Source organism: Amblyomma mixtum, chromosome 1 (genome assembly GCF_055824585.1).
Source record: "Amblyomma mixtum isolate Tamu chromosome 1, ASM5582458v1, whole genome shotgun sequence".
In the NCBI taxonomy this organism is placed as follows: domain Eukaryota; kingdom Metazoa; phylum Arthropoda; class Arachnida; order Ixodida; family Ixodidae; genus Amblyomma; species Amblyomma mixtum.
Genome location: NC_143012.1, coordinates 178,493,888 through 178,511,971, shown reverse-complemented (window position 1 = coordinate 178,511,971; position 18,084 = coordinate 178,493,888). Strand labels below are relative to the sequence as shown.

Genomic DNA, 18,084 nt, shown 5'->3' with positions numbered 1-18,084 from the left:
GAATGCAGAAGATTTGACAGCCGTCGCCGTAGCTCAGAGGTAGAGCACCGGACGCGTAATTCGGAGGTCGTGGGTTCGGACCCCACCGGTGGCATGTGGTTGTTTTTTCTTCTGCTTTTCTAATCAATTAGCTTTAAGCGATAAAATATTCAGCAATATTCTAAATTGATCAACACCACAAAAATAAATAAATTAATTAAAAATCCCCTGTGCAGCTTGGTTTCTGTGGCTGTTGGCTTCTGACATATTTATAACGAGCCCCTCATTCCCCTTCCCTTGTTTGCTTAATTGCTTAGCGAGGGCCTCGGTTCTGGCAGCCTTGACGCCATAGGAAGCATAAGCGGGTTCTCAAGCAGCTTCCACCCTCTCCGTTCGATGACGTTCTACGTCACACCTGCGGTAATTCAGGACGTGCTACGTCCGCTGCTTATGAACGTGGGTGGCGCTGATGAACACTCTCAAGGTTAGGTTACTTGTATACATAAATACGCCCGAATGCAGAAGATTTGACAGCCGTCGCCGTAGCTCAGAGGTAGAACACCGGACGCGTAATTCGGAGGTCGTGGGTTCGGATCCCACCGGCGGCATGTGGTTGTTTTTTCTTCTGCTTTTCTAATCAATTTGCTTTAAGCGATAAAATATTCAGCAATATTCTAAATTGATCAACACCACAAAAATAAATTAATTAATTAAAAATCCCCTGTGCCCCTTGGTTTCTGTGGCTGTTGGCTTCTGTCACAATGAAGAAAGGGGGACGACAAGGGTAACTGCGTGATTGCCGGTGATCAGTGTAGTCATGTTAAAAACCAAGATAATGACGACAAAACAGGACACGATATGAGGCTAAAAGCAATAAAAAAAACACCGCCGTAAAGGGCCGTGATTGCGGAATGACAGGTAAGAGAGATGAGACACTAAAGCGACAGGAACATGGCAAAAAAGGCTGGTGCAAGCATACTCGCACTAGGGAAAATAAAGGCTGGAGAAAAAGGGATTAAAAGTTATTTGAAAAGGACCAGTGAATGAATAGCATTGAATTGACCCATAAAATTGGCTACGCAATTGCGCCGCCGCCCAGGAATTCAAGTTCTTACTTTGATAAGGAGATAAAGATCTCCTTGTCAAAGACAGACCTTTTATGCCGGAATAACAGTAACATACCGACAAAGAGCATGAGAATGTAATTTTTGCTGACAAGACCAACTGCATTGAGTATTCTTCAAGGCTCTTTAAGCTCAAAAATTTGTTTTCTTTTACACGACCATTAAATTCATTCAGAGCCAAAAAATATTGTCTCCTGCTGAGTGGAGTGTCTTTCGAAAGTATGACATTGTTCCAGAACAATGTCCCTTGCACTTAACGTCGCTCTGATCTGTAACCGAATGGCTGCAGTCTGGAGGAAAAAGTGAAGTGCACTATGATTAGAAGTAACTTTCAATCTAGCGATGTCTTCTGCCAGAAATAAAGGTGCTATAGCAAGAGAGGATTAACCAATAGGAAGATCTCAGCGAACCGTATAAATGCTACGGACATGTGAAAAAAAATCATTTGCCGTTGTGGTAATGCGCATTTCAGCGGCAAGGGTGGTGTTGCTAATTGCTCACGGCGATCAGAGGGTTGAAAGATAAGCGCGTACGTTTGGCAAGGTCGTCCATTGGTGTTTACAAAAAAAGATCGCTTCATAAGAGAAGAAAGGCGCCGTAACTGTCTCACTTCTTCGTGGACACCTCCACTGCGCCGTGAGAGAAGGGAAGAATATGGGAATGAAATAATAAGCAGAGATAAATTTGCCTCAGTGGAGGGCTCCGGAATAACTTGGACCACCTGGGGATCTTTAACGTGCACGGACATCGCACAGTACACACGGACGCTTTTTGCTTTTCGCCGCCATCGAAATTAGGCCGCAGCGGCCGGATTCGAAACCGGGGTACTCCGGCTCAGAAGCCGAGTGACGTCAATCAATCAATCAATCAATCAATCAATCAATCAATCAATCATTTATTCAGACATGAACTTGTATGCACAGTACATGCCCACGAGATGAGACAAAAGGAAGAAGCTGCTGGCATTCTTCCTGACGAGGCCTCACCTCGGGCCGCACATCAAAGACAGAGGGGTGATCAGATTAATTAAAACTCAACAAACTCTTTAGTTTAATTTTCACAGTAGTTGAAAGTTATTCAAGGCACATGGGATTACAAAGAGAAAAGAAAAAGACCAGTAACGCTACAGTTCGCAACACAAAAGAAAACCACCACTGAATCCTCAACGGCGGAAATCATATCAATGATAATTGTGATTATCTTCGACTGAGGAGCGCGGGGGTATGGGGAAAGGAAGGGGAGAGAGCTCAGCCTGGTAATTGCCTCCGCTGAGGGGGTCACCGCAGCCGGGCTTTGCTGGGGAGTGGAATGAAAGAATAGGGGAGGGGAAGCGGGTCGGGCTGGCGGAGGGGCACTAGGAGTTGCGCAGGTTAGTCCGGCGAGAAGCACAAAGCAGGCGATGTGAACAAGGCCAGAGCATCCCGTCAGGACCTCGGGAACAGCCGACCGCTTCGCCACCGTCTGCAATTCATATCAATAACCACGGGCAGTGCGGCGTGACAGCCGCAGCGAGGGAAACATGCGAAAGAAAGGATGAATGGGAGAGAGGGTAGAGTGAGAGGGGAGATGGAGTAGGGAAGGTCAGACGGTGACGGTGGCATGATTCGCTGAACGAGCGCTTATAATTGCTGCTATGATACCTAGCACCCTGGTTTTTCGCAGTACACTGACTACATAAATACACAGAGTTGAATTTTTTTCAGAAAAGTAGTTCAAGGAACATGGAGAAATCTCTTTCATGCAAAATAAAAACGTTTTTTTTTATGAGTACCGTCTTGAAAGCTGAACACTGATATACGGGTTTCTTTTTGTCAAAAATAAATGGAAGGCCAATCTGAAGTATACCTGTCAGAATAATATTTACATTTACGTTTACGCAGCTGCGGGACTTTAAGAAAACCTCGGCGGTCATCCTTGTCTTCCAAAATATACGCGGGCGGCCCCAGTCTTTCTCATACGCCATACACGACTGCAATACCGCTAGCTGCCTGCACGTGTTGTGAAGAGCAAAAGTTTGTAAAAATTGCTCAATCGTTCGCAATTTGTGCCAAAGTTCTAGGTCCTAAACCAAAATAACTCAGTCATTCACTATATTGTAAATCTGATTTGTCAATATAAAAAATGTTTCTACAATTGGTTCAAAGGTACGCATATGACATTCCTGCGCTCCCAGTGCATTTGCAGAGAAGCCGGAGGTGGGCTCAAACCGAATCATCTGTCATGAAACTGCCATCAATGAATCTCTGGTGAACATCCCGTTACGCTTCGTTCAATGCTGCGGATGCACAGTCGATTCTCTTCCTACATCAACTGGAGCCGTAGGGTGATCCATGGCTTCTCATTCCCAGAGGTCATTTTTTATTACAAATCTGCTTAAGTCTGTATGAAAACACTTACACAGAAGTTTAGCAGGAGATTCGAATTTTGGGCCGATTGGTACAAAATTTTGAAGGAAACCAGCTCTGCCCCCTAGCAGTAGTAATGTGTTAAGAAATTGCTGCCTTGGCTGGTTTATCGTAGGCTTAGTAGGAAATATGTACGTGTTTAGAACCGAAGGTAGATTATGTTTTAGTGGCTCATGTTTATAATTAGTTCGAAAGCGCAGAATGTACCAGTTATCAATGCTTCTGGTAGAAAGAATATGTTCGTGGCGCTGTAGTGATGCGGTTGCAATTACATGGTCATGAAATCGGCCGTTTGAAGAATAAAACGTGCGCAAAATTCTGAAGTCGTACAAAGACGTCACGGGGATTATTTTATAGGTTGCGAACAAGCGACCAATGTGCGAGAGGTATGGGTGATTTCCGATGTATCGCATTATCCTTTTTTTTAGTGTAACAATTTTAGGCTTATTTGTACCTGTAGGGGTGTCCCAGACAAAATTGGAATAGTGGATGTGGGATGCAAATAATGCGTGATAAGACTTATAAATACCAGCGCAAAGCAGCAGGACACACAACGAAGAACGAGGACACACAAGCTTCTTCGTCGTGTGTCCTGCTGCTTTGCGCTGATATTTATATGTTATGGATCACCAACTAGGCCGCACTCTTACCCTACTGCGTGATAAGAGCTGGATCTTTATCTGCGTAGGCAGGAATGTTCGACAGCGTGAGATCGCCCCGGCTGCTGTGGAAATTTTTTTGCATATGTTCTCAACATGCAAGTCCCTGTTCAAGTTGCTACTAAACGTGAATCCAAGTATTTTGTGGGATTCTAGTTTCAATATTTTGGGCTTCATAATTGATTGGGTGATTAACCTGCAATCTTTCATTTTATTGCGAAAGCAATACTGCTAGCACTTTTCTGCCGTCGGTGGAGGTCGTTCCTTCGCTCCGGCGCAGCTGCGGCGCACGACCACGTGACAGCGTGACGTCACGACCAGAGGAGAGCAGGGGTCCCAACTCGTCTCTTCGGCCGTAGTCGTTCCTTCGCTCGGCGCGGCGGCTAACACGTGACGGTCTCCTCGGCCCGCCGCGTGAGTGCGCTCGCTAGGAGAGGATAAACGGGGCGCCGCAGGGGCGCCCAACTCATCTCATCGATGGAGGCTCATCAATTTATTTATTTAATTAAATTAATTAATTTCAAATAATTAATTGAATGAATAAATTAAGAGAACTGGGGCCGAACTTTGCCTCATCGATGGAGGCTCGTTAAGCTTAATTTAATTAATTAATTAATTTTATAAATAATTCAATTAATTCTTTTAATTAATTATTACTTAAATATTTATTTAACTTGTTTGGCTAAATTAATTTCATTAATTTTACTTAGTGCCGAAGAAGAATCTATGAGTAGAGCGGAGCGATATAAACACAAGAGAAAACACCGTGCGGAAGAAACGCCGGAATAGAAAGAAGAGCGGCTTGCTAAAGAAGAGTGCAGTATACAGCCAAGATGAAAGAGCAGAGCATTGTGGGGATTCGAGACGGTGACGTCGTGGCTCAGCGACGTGAAGAACAAGAGATAAGAGTTGGCGAGTTCGAGTTTGCTACGTGTGAATTCGAGAAACGAAACTACCAGCAGAACCAAGCGCAGCCAGGTGCTATTGCTTTCGCAATCAGCCAGGCTTAACCAAGCTAAGCCTTCAGCCAATTTTTTCGCTCTGAAAACAATAATTTTGGTTTTGGATGGACTCAGTTTCAGTCCATTGGATTGTGTCCATAAGGATAATTTTAAAAGAAAGTCTTCGCATTGCTTTACCAACATACATACATCTGGCCCCGGCATAAGTATTGAACAGTCATCGGCGTATATGATAAACTTGACTCATCTGTCAATGAGGACAATGTCGTTAATAAAAACATTAAACATGCGAGGCCCTAAGAGGCTTCCTTGTGGGACGCCTTTATTAGTGGGTAGAAAACTTGATTTCCTGGGATTTCCCAGGCATACCATCTCTGTACTGTTGCGTAAGTACGATTTAATCAATTGTAGAGAAATACCACGAACTCCATACCAGGACAGTTTATCTACGAGTATTTTATGACTCAAACAATCGGAAGCCTTCGTGAAATCCACAAAAAGACCTAAAGTAAAGTAGTTCTGATCGATGTTATGTAGTACATACTCTTTCAGTGTTACAAGAACAGTTTCGGTTGATCTCCCGGCTCTGAAGCCATGCAAGTCTTCACTGAAGACATTTTTTACTGAAAAAAATTTCATCACACGAAAAAATATGATTTTTTCCAGTCCTTTGGAGAAGATTGGAAAAATGCTTATTGGTCTATAATTTGCCATCGTGTTTTATCACCACCTATGTAGACGACGGAAACTCTGGAACGCTTCATTTCACTTGGAAATACGCCAGTTTCAAAGATCAGGTTTTATACGTGCACTAGCACGGGAAGAAGAAAATCTAACGCATGTTTTATCGGCCTAATCTGTAAGTTATCGCAGTCCAATGCAGCACTATTCTTTAGGTTATTAAAAGTTCTGTGCACTTCTGTTTCGTCTGTTGGTTCCAAAAAATCTATTTGTGGGGCTAAACTCTAATCTTGTCCTGGTTCTTGGTCTGGCGGCACCGTCTGTATCGTTGCAGCAATGGTGACGAAATGCCTGTTTAAATATTCAGCAAGGGACTTGCCGGTGAATTCGTGGCCGTCCACAGTGGTCTTATCAGGGTGAAAGTCTGAGCGGTTGCGGCTCAGGACTTTGTTTAATATTTTCCAGGCTACGTCTGGCTGTTTGCCTGAAGCATTAGGAAATAACTGGTGATAATATGAAAGCTTAGCTCGTTTTAGTTCGGCATTAAGTTGATTCCGGGTCTTTTTAAATTCTACAAGTGATGCTGGTGTACGCGTACGCGTACACCAGCGGTGAGAAGTAACTCAAGCATCAATTAAATACGCCCAGAATATCAGCCCCCCTTCCCTTTCCTAGCTTTCTACGCGAGGTCTGTGTTACGTCCGTACAGTCGATTTTCTTGCTTCGTGAATCGTTCGTACGACGTAGCAAACGTCACCAATACTTAATTCAGAAGGCACATAATCAATATGTTTCTCATTTTCTACGTCATCTTTTCTTCCCAACATTATTTTCTTTATCTCGAGAAGGCACCTGATATCCGGAAACCAGGTGATATCCCTCTAACGAAATTAGTGCGCGAATTCAGTTACTCAACGTAGTTTTACATAAATTGAAACCGTGGCCCTCAGCCAGTAGTCGGTATGCATACTATAAAACGATTTAGTGAAGGTAGCTGAGCAGTTTATGCTTCAGGCTGGTGAGATAATATAAATTTAATTGCGCAAGTCCAGCGAAATGTTTCACTATGTTCACTTTTTGTTCTCTGCCAAACACAAGTGCCTTGCTTGAATATCTGGTTTAGTTTAGTGGTTTAGTTGATGGGGTTCTAACTTCCCAAAAGCGACTCAGGATATGAGGGACGCCGTAGTGAAGGCTTCCGGAAATTTCGACCACCTGATGTTCTTAACGTGCACTGACATCGCACATTACATGGGTCTCTACAATTTCGTCTCCGTATAAATTTTAAAGCCGTGGCCGGGATCGAGCCCGCGTCTGTCGGGTCAGCAGCCGAGTGTCATAACCACTAAGCCATCGCGGCTGCTCTTAAAAATCGGATCACCATTTCGCATCGTTAAGCATCTTTACCCAACGTTTTGTACTGTAACCCGTTCCATCGCAACCGGCTTGCTCAGGCCTTCCAGACATTTCACAATAAATTGAAATGCGAGCCGTGGTTTCTGATTTATTCATTACTTCGCGGAATTATGCGACGTAAGATGGGTTTTAAAATTCGCTATAGATGGTCCTGGAAGCTATTTCCATCCAGCAACTTGACCAGTCTCTGGCTCTTAGTGTTGCCAGCCACGGGGTGAGGACTTCTTCCCTAGTGGCCATTCGAACAACTTTCGCTAGTTCTCTGTTTCTGAAGACCCGCATTGCAGATAATCAAAACATACATGGAACAACGCACATGTGAGCAGCTAATCGGACCTTTCCTCGACCTTTCCTCTCATTGAATTACTTTCTCTCTCTTTCACTGGTACCTGCAGGGCGAGGAATACAAATAAAACCAATGGAGGAAGATGAAGAATCAGTCTTCGTGCGCGTATCCTTTCTGACTGAAACCGACAAAAAAGAAGCTCCGCAGAAGATGAAGTCGTGGTGGTTCTCACTGTTCGCGTGCTTCTGCAGTCCTGGCGCCGAGGGCGGCCACTACTTTAGATCCATGCCGGCGCTAGCCAGTCTCTTCGAAACAGAGAAGGCAGTGGTCGAGGCTCTGCGTCGCCACTTGGAGCCCTGCGAAGGGACCTGGTACCAAGCTGCCTCCGTCACGCCTCTCCTACGGCTCAAACTCCACTCCGCTGATTCACTACGCAACGACAATCGCCCTGGAGAAAAGCCGCTGCTGAAGTTATTAACACTCTCAGCACTGGAGGCCATGTACCGTGTGCTCCGACGCTCTCACTGCCACCAACTGCGAATCCCAAAAGCCAACTCCCTGGCCTGGCCTACAGCAGAAGACCTTGACGGTGCTGCAGCTGGCGTCTGCAGGCTCCAGGAAGCGTACCATATCAATGCAGAGCAAGCCGCTCTCACGCTTCGCTCTCCACAACTAGCCGAATTGACGCCGGACGACATGATCTCGTTGGCCGTCCACTGCGCACTTAGGGAGCCGAGACTCGCCGCCGAATGGGCGGAGCTAGGTGAGGCGGAGAGGCGATACGCATACTTCTTCGAGCACTACCTGGAGGAACTGGCGATGCTGTCACCGAGGGCGGTATCCAAGGCCTGGCGGGAAGTTGTCGGCTATCCTCCCGAAACACCCGCAATGTGGCCGTACCGAGACGCCGTGAGAGGCCCCGCGCGCTCGAGCTTCGACAGTGATTCCAGCTTCGGTAGGCTGTGCCACTCCAGCCGGGAGAGGGATGCGAGGCCCACCAGCTCCCTGCAGTGCTGGATGTCACGCGGCAAGCGTGGCGCAGCATCGCTAGCTCCGTTCGCCGTGGAGGCGCTTTCTTCGTCGTAGCCTCGGGTGTGGTTCATTCATGACTTCCTGAGCGCTGCCGAGTGCACCGCTCTTCGCCAGTTGCCCGAGGCACTAGCAGCAGCCGAGGTGATCGTGTCCGATGAACAAGGCGAGATCGATGAGTCCAGGACCGCGGCGCTGGGCTGGCTGGAAAAAAACGCCAACACTGCCAACGTGTACCACCGCGCTGAGGTGCTGACTGGGCTCTCGATGGAGTCGGCAGAAGAGGTCCAGCTGCTCAACTATGGCGTCGGTGGACACTACGTGGAGCACACGGATCCTGTGGACAGCTGGTTGGTGCCTCTTAATGGCGATCGGCTGGCAACGCTGTTGGTGTACCTAAGTGATGTAGCGGAGGGTGGGGCCACTGCGTTTCCTACGGCCGGACTGTCAATCACTCCTCGCCGTGGATCCGCGCTCTTCTGGTTCAATCTAAAGGAAACTGCGGCAGGGCATTGGCAGCGAGACGAGAGCACTGAGCACGGCTCGTGTCCCGTGCTACGCGGTTCCAAGTGGATCGCCACCATCTGGATCCACGAGCGTGCCCAGGCTCCCGACTTCAACTACACACTTCCGTGAACGCGGCCGCTGTCGTTGCAATACGTTTTATACTCGTAGATATTGAAATTTCTACGATTCATGGTTTTATTATTCTCCTGGCAACACCCACTGTTCTCTTTTCCTTGCTCCAATTTTTCAGTTTCGAGTAATAAATAGCTTAATCATAATAGCGGCATTGATTCTTCACTAGTAAAACGTGGATTCGGATACGGAAATATACTTTCGACCTTCGTACTCTTTGTGCCTGAACAATGTATTCTACATAGGCAATAAATGTACTATGTATTGATAGTTTTATTCTCCTCTTTAGGCTTTAATGGTAAAACTAATGTGCAGCCATCTTTAAGCTCGCTGCACGCAGTTCGCCAGCCCTGCGCGGCGTCGGAGCATCGTGGTAAAGTAACGGCGCAGGTTCGCGCACGAGGGAGGCGGTTTCGTTGTCTTTATACTGCGCAGTAAGACCTTTTTGCTGAGCAGAGTGCTGGCAACTCAGAGTTCATGTTAGCTTTCGGCTCTGTCTGCCCCGCACATCAGGTAGGCAGCGGCAGGTGCCTTATCGACGAGAAATAACAGCGCTACACATACACGAACACAAGGCGACACCGCCAAGCGCTAGATTGGTTGCATCGAATGACAATGCCAACACGCTCATTTCGCCCGACCGCGTACGTAATCCACCTATATAACCAGATGTAGAATCTACGCGCCCCGTCAACAGAGCCGCGGTGGGTTGATGTGAGAGACCTCCTTGCGGTAAGCCGTGCTTATTATAACGTGGTGGCGGCAAGGCGAGCTACACATGAGTCAACCGAACAATACAGATGCCAGCAGCAGTGCCGCTGGAAGAGCCATTTAAAGGCCAACAGGCCAGGAGTGATAGGGGCACGCCGCTGGTCCGGTGCGTGGGGATACATGGCCATATATATATATATATATATATATATATATATATATATATATATATATATATATATATATTATACTTTACCAGACAATATCCCAAACGATTTCTTGAAGCGATACGTAGAATGGAGCAGCAGATACTTGGGTCTGATATTTCGTAAATCTCTCTCGTCATCAACTTTACCCGACGACTGGAAGAAGGCAAAAATTATACCAATACACAAAACAGGAGACACCACATTACCATCGAATTATAGACCAATATCTCTCACCAGTACGGCTTGCAAGATGCTCGAGCATATCATCCTTAAACACCTAACAAACTTCCTTGATACTCACAATCTGTTATCATCAAACCAACATGGATTCCGTCATGGGCTTTCAACCGTCACACAGCTTACAGAGGTTGTGCATGACCTTGCATTCGCCATCAATAACTGCATCCAGACTGACATTATATTATTGGACTTTTCTAAAGCATTCGATCGCGTCTGCCACAACAAATTAATAGCAAAATTACGGGGTGCCATCGGGGATGGGGAAATTTTAGATTGGATTTCAGATTACTTATCTAACCGAACACAATTCGTACTGTTTCAGAACATGGAATCTGCGACAGTACCCGTCATATCAGGTGTACCTCAAGGATCCGTGTTGGGGCCACTGTTATTTTTAGTTTTCATCAACGACATAACCAACAATATCGATTCTAACATCAAACTCTTCGCCGATGACTGCATTATCTATAAAACAATTAACAGCTACGAAGACCACATTTCACTCAGCGATTCACTGAACAAAATAACCGAATGGTGCAAAACATGGCAAATGACAGTAAACACGACTAAATCTGTTTGCATGACGGTAACAAGAAAAAGGCAACCTTATGATTTTCCGTACTTTGTTAATGGCAGAATACTGACGAAAGTTCACCAGCATAAGTACTTAGGCATCACACTAACTTCTGACCTCAGATGGGACGCGCACATTGCTAGCATAACCTCGAAAGCTTTACGCAAACTATTTTTTCTTCGAAGATGTCTGCGCCTTGCACCCACATCGACAAAGCTTCTCGCATATACTACTTTCGTTCGACCAGTTTTAGAATACGCTAACACAGTTTGGTTCCCCCATTCAGTGACTAATGTAACAAAACTAGAAAAAGTACAGCGTAAAGCATTGCGGTTTATACACAACAAATATAAGCGCACAGATTCACCAACTAACCTCGCGGCTATTTCGGGTTTAGCGACGCTATCATCAAAAGCGCAACAAGCACGGCTAAAATTTTTATTTCACCTGATGCACAACTACTACAAGATAGACGTATCAAAATACATATCTTTCTCGCAATCACGCCCGTCGAGGCATAAACACGCACGCGCGATAACACAATACTCATGCCATAACGACACGTTCATGTATTCGTACTTTCCCCTCGTGATCAGAGAATGGAATCGCCTTGATCGCTCAATCATAAATGCAACCACATTATCTCAGTTCACGTCACGGATACAATCCTTATCAATTAACGAATAATGCAGTTTCACTGACATACTCAACCGCCTCTCATCACTTCATTAGATTGTTAATTAATCGTGAAGAAAGTCTCTCTTATATTTTCCACTGCTGTGTTCCCATGTGCTCTAATTGAATTCCTTATGGCAATGCTCCACCCGACTCCTAGACATGTATTTTTCTTTTTCCTTGCTAATGTTTACCTTTTCTTTTATTTTGCTTGTTCCTTTCTGTTCACCTGTGTTTGATTTGTATTCACTTGTTTTTTGTTTTTTTTTTAATCCCAGAGTGCACTGCTCAAATTTTTATCATGTTTGTCATTTTTGTTCGCCCACCTGCTATGGTCCCTGATGGGACTGGCAGTATTGTAAATAAATAAATAAATAAATAACTAAAAAAAAATATATATATATATATATATATATATATATATATATAGGTTGCGAAAGCATGAAGTACTTGACTGCTTACAAGAATATATAGCGAAGTATACGCTTCGTTAAAGGAAACATATTTATTCGACTCGACGTTTCAATCGGAAGACCGATCTTCTTCAGGAGTGATTTTACATTGTTAATGCATCCCCTTTTATAGGGGTGGGCACAGAACAGGTAAGTGGGAAACACAAAGCACATAGCAGAAAAATACGCATAAAAAACTATTAGAGGCAATGCGACCCACACACACAAAAAAAAGAGAGAGAGAGTCCGAGGAACAGGTACTCAGTAAGAAAATACAACGTCCAGATGCGGCCTCTGCTCTGTTAAGCACCACAGGCTTGCTTATTGACAGGCGTGTCCAGCTCGGAGGTGCTCAACAGGTGCGTGGCCGTGCCATGCACCTGTAAGTATTTTTTTTCTAAACAGTGCACTTTCATCACACGAGTAATAAGGAAAAAAAACACAACCCGAACGTTGGAAAAAACGTCAAACCTTTACTTCGCAAAGCGACAGGCAGCCAGCTGAATTTCGGTCTGTGTTGGTGCTTCGCGGCTATGCGCTTTGCGTGCCCGCGTGGTTTCGTTTGTGACGCACTCCGATTTACAAGTGCGGAGTGGCAAAGCAACTCCGCCGCCTATTAGGCCGTCTACACATAGAACACAAGACTCTAACCGAGGACAGAGTAAGACTTTCGCAGGAGTGACGTTACGCCCTGCACGTAAGACCACTACCGATTAAAATTTCCAGGGACGACCACGAGGGTAGGCGCAGGGACAGAGCAGAGGCCTTAGCTCGCCACTACGGAAGGAAACCCAGCGTACACTACGTGGACGCGTCCGGCCCGCACCAAGGCGGGTGGTACACGGCAGCGGTAATCCACTAGCCGAATACGGTGAACGGGCTAACCTTCAAAGCCCGAAACGTAACCCAAGCAGAGGAAGTCGCCATCGCGTTAGCGGCAACGCACTCCGATTCCAAGACACTCATAACCGACTCGCGAGGGGCGTGTGGGAGTGTCCAACAGGGCTGGGTGCCGTACCCGGCCTACCGGCTACTGCGAAATAGCTCGTACGCAGGAGGTCCATCCCACCGCTTCATAGTCAAAGCTCCGGCCCACTCGGGGCTAGGAGGAAACGAGGCAGCATACGCAGCCGCCCGCGCGCTCTCTAACAGGGCAACCTCGTCCCCCGTCTCCTCTGAAGAAGTAGTGGAAGCCACGCCTGCCTACATTTTCAGGGAAATAACTCAACTATACCAAGACACATAAACTGTACCACCACCCGTGTAAAGGATTAACGAGAGCGGAAGAGCGCTGTTCCTCCACCTCGTCACGAACACCATGATGTGCCCGCCCTCGGTAAGGCACTTTGACCCTGCCATCTTCGGGGAGCGCCCGCACTGTGCGGAAAGGTCTTCGGACCTCTACCACATGGTGTGGGCTTGCCCCTCCAACCCTGCCTTTATTCCCAACCCAAACCCCACCCGGGAGGACTGGGAGGCGACCCAACTCACCTGTTCCGAACTGAAAGCCCGAAAGGCGATGGTCGAACGAGCAATGGCGGCAGCAGAAGCCACTGGGGTCCCGTACTACGGGCTCCACCAAGTGTTTCTGAGGGGAAGGGCACTAAGCTTGACTCCAGAGCAACCTCCATATAACTCCCTCTTTTCAGAGGAAATAAGCGTTTTTACCACCACCCAAAGGAACTCCAAGTGCCCATCTATGTGCTCTTCGCATGGAGTCATGCCGCGGCGCGCACCTGCGACGAGGAAAAAATTTGTGGATAGCTAATGTTGCATGGGCCTCCAGGTTAGCAACCGTATCGCTCAGCGTGTTTGCTTCGTCAACTCACCAAGACGCTGGGCTGCATAACCAGGTGCTACGATGACTACTGCTACTGAATGCAAGTATTATAAGACGGGGGTTTATTTAAAGTAACTGAAACGACGGGAGGAGCGGCGAAAAATGTCCGAGATCATCCAGGTCGAGCACCGACAACACGGCGATAGCGATACTGGTGATGATGATGCCCTCAGGCTTAATGGCACATACTGTGGGCGAGGGATTGCCACGCATGTTCATCTTCATCTTCTTTACGAATGTTCGTCTTCTTCTTACAATCGCCCCGAGGGAGAAGAGGGGCCAACCTGGCGACTTACGGCGACGGTAAGATGGCGGGGTTGTGGTACGTCTTGAGGCGCTCTACATGAACTGTCTCGCATCCGCGGCGGCGGAGAACGGTAGAAGGCGTGTGGGGCTCGAAAGCGTAGTTAACAAAAGATGTGCACTCTAAGACGCGGTAGGGGCCGTGATACTTGGCAAGAAATTTTGAGGACAGTCCCGGGGTACTTGGCGGTATCTAGAGCCACACAAGAGAAGTTATGTGGGGCGTTATAGGTGTCATGGCGGGATTTTTAGCATTACTGGGTGTGTGCCGTGAGTGAGCGGGCGATTTGGCGAGTCTTCTGCATGTTGCGTGGCTTCAGAAACAGGAGTATATTGGGAGACGTCAGGTTGGTAAGGGAGAATGGTATCCACTATAGCAGAAGAATGACGGCCGTAGAGAAGTCAAAAAAAAAGGAGAGAAGCCGATGGGGGGCCCCGTAGCGGTATCGTACTTAAAACTGACGTAAGGAAGAACGAGATCACAATGAAGTGGTTCGAAGCGACGTACCTAGATGTCCCGAAGGTGCGGTTAAATCGCTCAGTGAGGCCATTGGTCTGCGGATAATAGGCGGAAACGGTGCGATAAATTATGCTGCACTGGGTGATCAGGGCTTTGACAACATCGGACAAGGAGGCGCGGCCTCGGTCTCTAAGCAGTTCAAGCGGTGCGCCATGACGAAGGATGAATCACTGCAAAAGAAATGTGAAGACTGCCGCTGTGGCAGACGGAAGGGCGACTGTTTCGGCATATCTCGTTGGACAAAAGGTTCCATGCCGCAGGGTACGGAAGCGGGCCGTAAAAATCCATGCCGATGAGGAAAAAGAGTGGTTGGCAACGAAGTGGCTACAACGCTTCAGCAGAACGAAGAGGAGTTGCGAATAAAGCGACGAAAGTAAGAGCGGAGACCTAGGCACCTCCTTAGATCTCTTATGGAGGTAGGTTCGGGAAAGGCAGCCACAGCACCAAGTTTCGCCGGGTCGGGAGAAACGCCGTCCTTGGAGATCACGTGGCCTAAAATGGTCCGTTGACGTGCTTTTTTTTCAAGCTGAACTCCAGTCCGGCGTCAGAGAGGCAGGTCAAGACTTGGTTCAGGCTGGGTGTCAAAGTCGGGGGAAAAACGACAATGTCGTCGACGTAGCGCAGGCACATCTTCCACTTTATCCCTTGCAAATTTGCATCCATCATCCTTTCGAGGGCAGCAGGGGATTACAAAGGCCGGAAGTCATCACAGTAAATTCATAGAAGTCATCGGGGGTCGCAAAAGCTGTTTTGGGGCGATCAACAGCTTCCATGGGAACCTGCCAGTACACAGAACGTCTATCACCTCCCTCACATAAACGATGCTCTGGACTGTTTGCGAGGGACAATCTTTTTTTTGTAGTCGAAGGTTTGACGGCATACCGTCTGGTCAGGTTGTTCACTATCTAGATAGTGAACAAGGGAGCCGTAGCGCTCCCGAAACGGCTTTCCATCTTTATTGACTTTGGCCAGTGACCAGCAATCCTCATCACAGACTTTTTTTCTTCTCTCGATTAACGGTGTATGTGGGGTTAACGTTCCAAAGCGACTCAGGTTGCAGGCTCCCTCATAACCTGAATCGCTTTGGGATGTTAAACCCTTATAAACCGTAAATAGAGAGAAGAAAGCAGGTCTATCCCTTGCAAAGAGTACACAACGTCGTCAGTGCGCTGGGGGGGGGGGGGGGGGGGGGGTAGACGTCCATGCGCATGATCTTATTTAGGCGGCGATAACCTACGCAGAAGCGAATGGAGCCATGTTTCTTTTTCACAAGGACGACAGGTAATGCCCAAGGCCTGCTGGAGGGTCAAATGACGCCGATTTGACGCGTTCGGCCGGCTTGCTCTTAAATAGTCTGCGCTCGGTAGCACACACACGATAGGGGCGCTACCGCAGCGGGGCGTCGGCACCAGTGTCGATGCAATGGGTGACAGTAGAAGTTCTGCCCAAGGAACGCTGAAGAGAGTCGAAGAGCAGAACTTGTAAAGGAGATTGAGAAGCTGTGTCCTTCGCGGCAAAGAAAGATCGGGTTTGATGGAGCGAACGAACCTTTCGGTAGAATACAGATCGTTCGCAGAAGAAGGCAGGCTAAGGCTAGGAACTGGAGGCAACTCCAAACAAACACCTTCCCGAGTCTACAGAAATACGACATCATATTCCCAGAAAGATACCGGCCCACCTGCCCATGGTGTGCCGGTCAGCCCGCAGCCTACCATGTGACATGAGGGTCCATCGGACACAACCCACCTCACCTTGAAACATATAGATCAAAGGAGCAGTGGGAGGCCTCTCTGTCCCGCTCCGACCTGCAAGATTGACGCGAACTGGTTCCTCAGGCCCGGGCTACAGCGACGGCCGCAGAGGTCCTGAACTAAGGACTCCCATAGAGAAAGATATTGGTAAAGAGCGGACACTCCCATAGGGCCCAGCGGCCCATTTGACTGCAGCGCACCAAGCGGGCGGAGTCTCATAACATCCGGTTTCGGTTTCAACGCGCGCAGTTTGAATGGCTGCATGCGCTGCGCCTCGCTGCCTGGGACGACTTCCGGTTCCGGTTTCAGGGGCGCGCGGTTTGAATGTTAGCATACGCCGCGCCACGCTGCGCCGTTGGCAGCGTATAATTAAATAGATTTCGAGTGCTTTTGACCCGCTATGAACGCAGCTGCATCACAGCCTTTGCCAAATATTAGCACTCCACAAAAGACACCAGGTTTTAAGTGAAATGAGAACATTTATTTTGTGCAACATAAACAAAGCCGTGGGATGCGGAAGATGGTTCCTGGCTTCCTGCTCAAGTTGATCCTGTTGCGGCACCACGGCACACAGCAGGTGTTGCCGACGGGTGGCATCACCTGAAAAATTCGCAAGTATGGTCATTCTCAGTCACCTTATATTGTAACTCTGTAAACAGTGAAAAGGTGCGAAAGCGGCGAGGGAACGAAATTACGAGCGGAGTAAGCATGTTTTTGCGAAACTCGCGTGCTGAACGTCGTTGCGCAAAGTACAATACACATACCGTACTACACGGCAGATACCAATCAGCTTTTTGCAAGCATTTTTACATTCCCCGACGTTATTGTCTACCTTCTAAAATCTAGGTGGACAGCAGAGTACGCGGTTTGTTCGAGAATATTTCGTACAAAGACGGCCACAACACGGACTACGAACCAGAAGTACACAATGTGTTAGGAGCACTGAGAAATACACGGGTGCAACGTATGTTTTAAGAAGCATAGAAAAATTTAACTATCGGCGCAACAGTTCTTGGTTTTCAAGCTCTTAAGAGTTTAGAAAGCCCGACGCGTTGCCTTTTTTTGCCGGTTTTCAAAAGCGCATCCCTGTGTTGTCAATGCACGGGCGAAATGTGCGTTTCCACGAGCGCAGATAACGGACTCTTTCACACGTACTACATACATACATACGTACTACAAGAGTAAGGTTTTTGAGCTTTTCGTGCGTCATCTTTTTTTTTTTCCACCAGTCTTGAAAACTACGGTCCCGTACTTGCTGCGCGGGAACGGTCGTCTTCACCGTTCGCCCACTTTCAAAAAAGTACATTTTAACCTTACACCGACAAATGTCACCCATAAGAAGTTACATATTGTCGGGGGCCATACAAAAACGTGACGTCCCGAGAAAGCGCGAAACCAAGCAAAACTAACCGCTAGGCACAGCGCGTCGGGCCACAGGCCGTGGGCAGGTTTTTTTTTTTTTGTTTCTACGCACCGACCGGCGAGGCTGCATCATGCAGCATCATTCCTCCCGCCGCTCCCGCCACGGCGTAGCATGTCAGCGTGCGCGCGCCCTTCACAACTGCGCCGGCGTACTAAGCTAGAGTGCTCGAAATGCAGCGTAATTTTGCATAAAGTGCTTAAAATGTA

General features: G+C 47.5%; 1 pseudogene; it reads left to right on the top strand.

The window, feature by feature from the left end:
• Positions 1-7,644: 7,644 nt before the first annotated feature.
• On the top strand, positions 7,645-9,177 carry LOC149370077 (prolyl 4-hydroxylase subunit alpha-3-like; annotated as a pseudogene).
• The last annotated feature ends 8,907 nt before the right edge of the window (positions 9,178-18,084 follow it).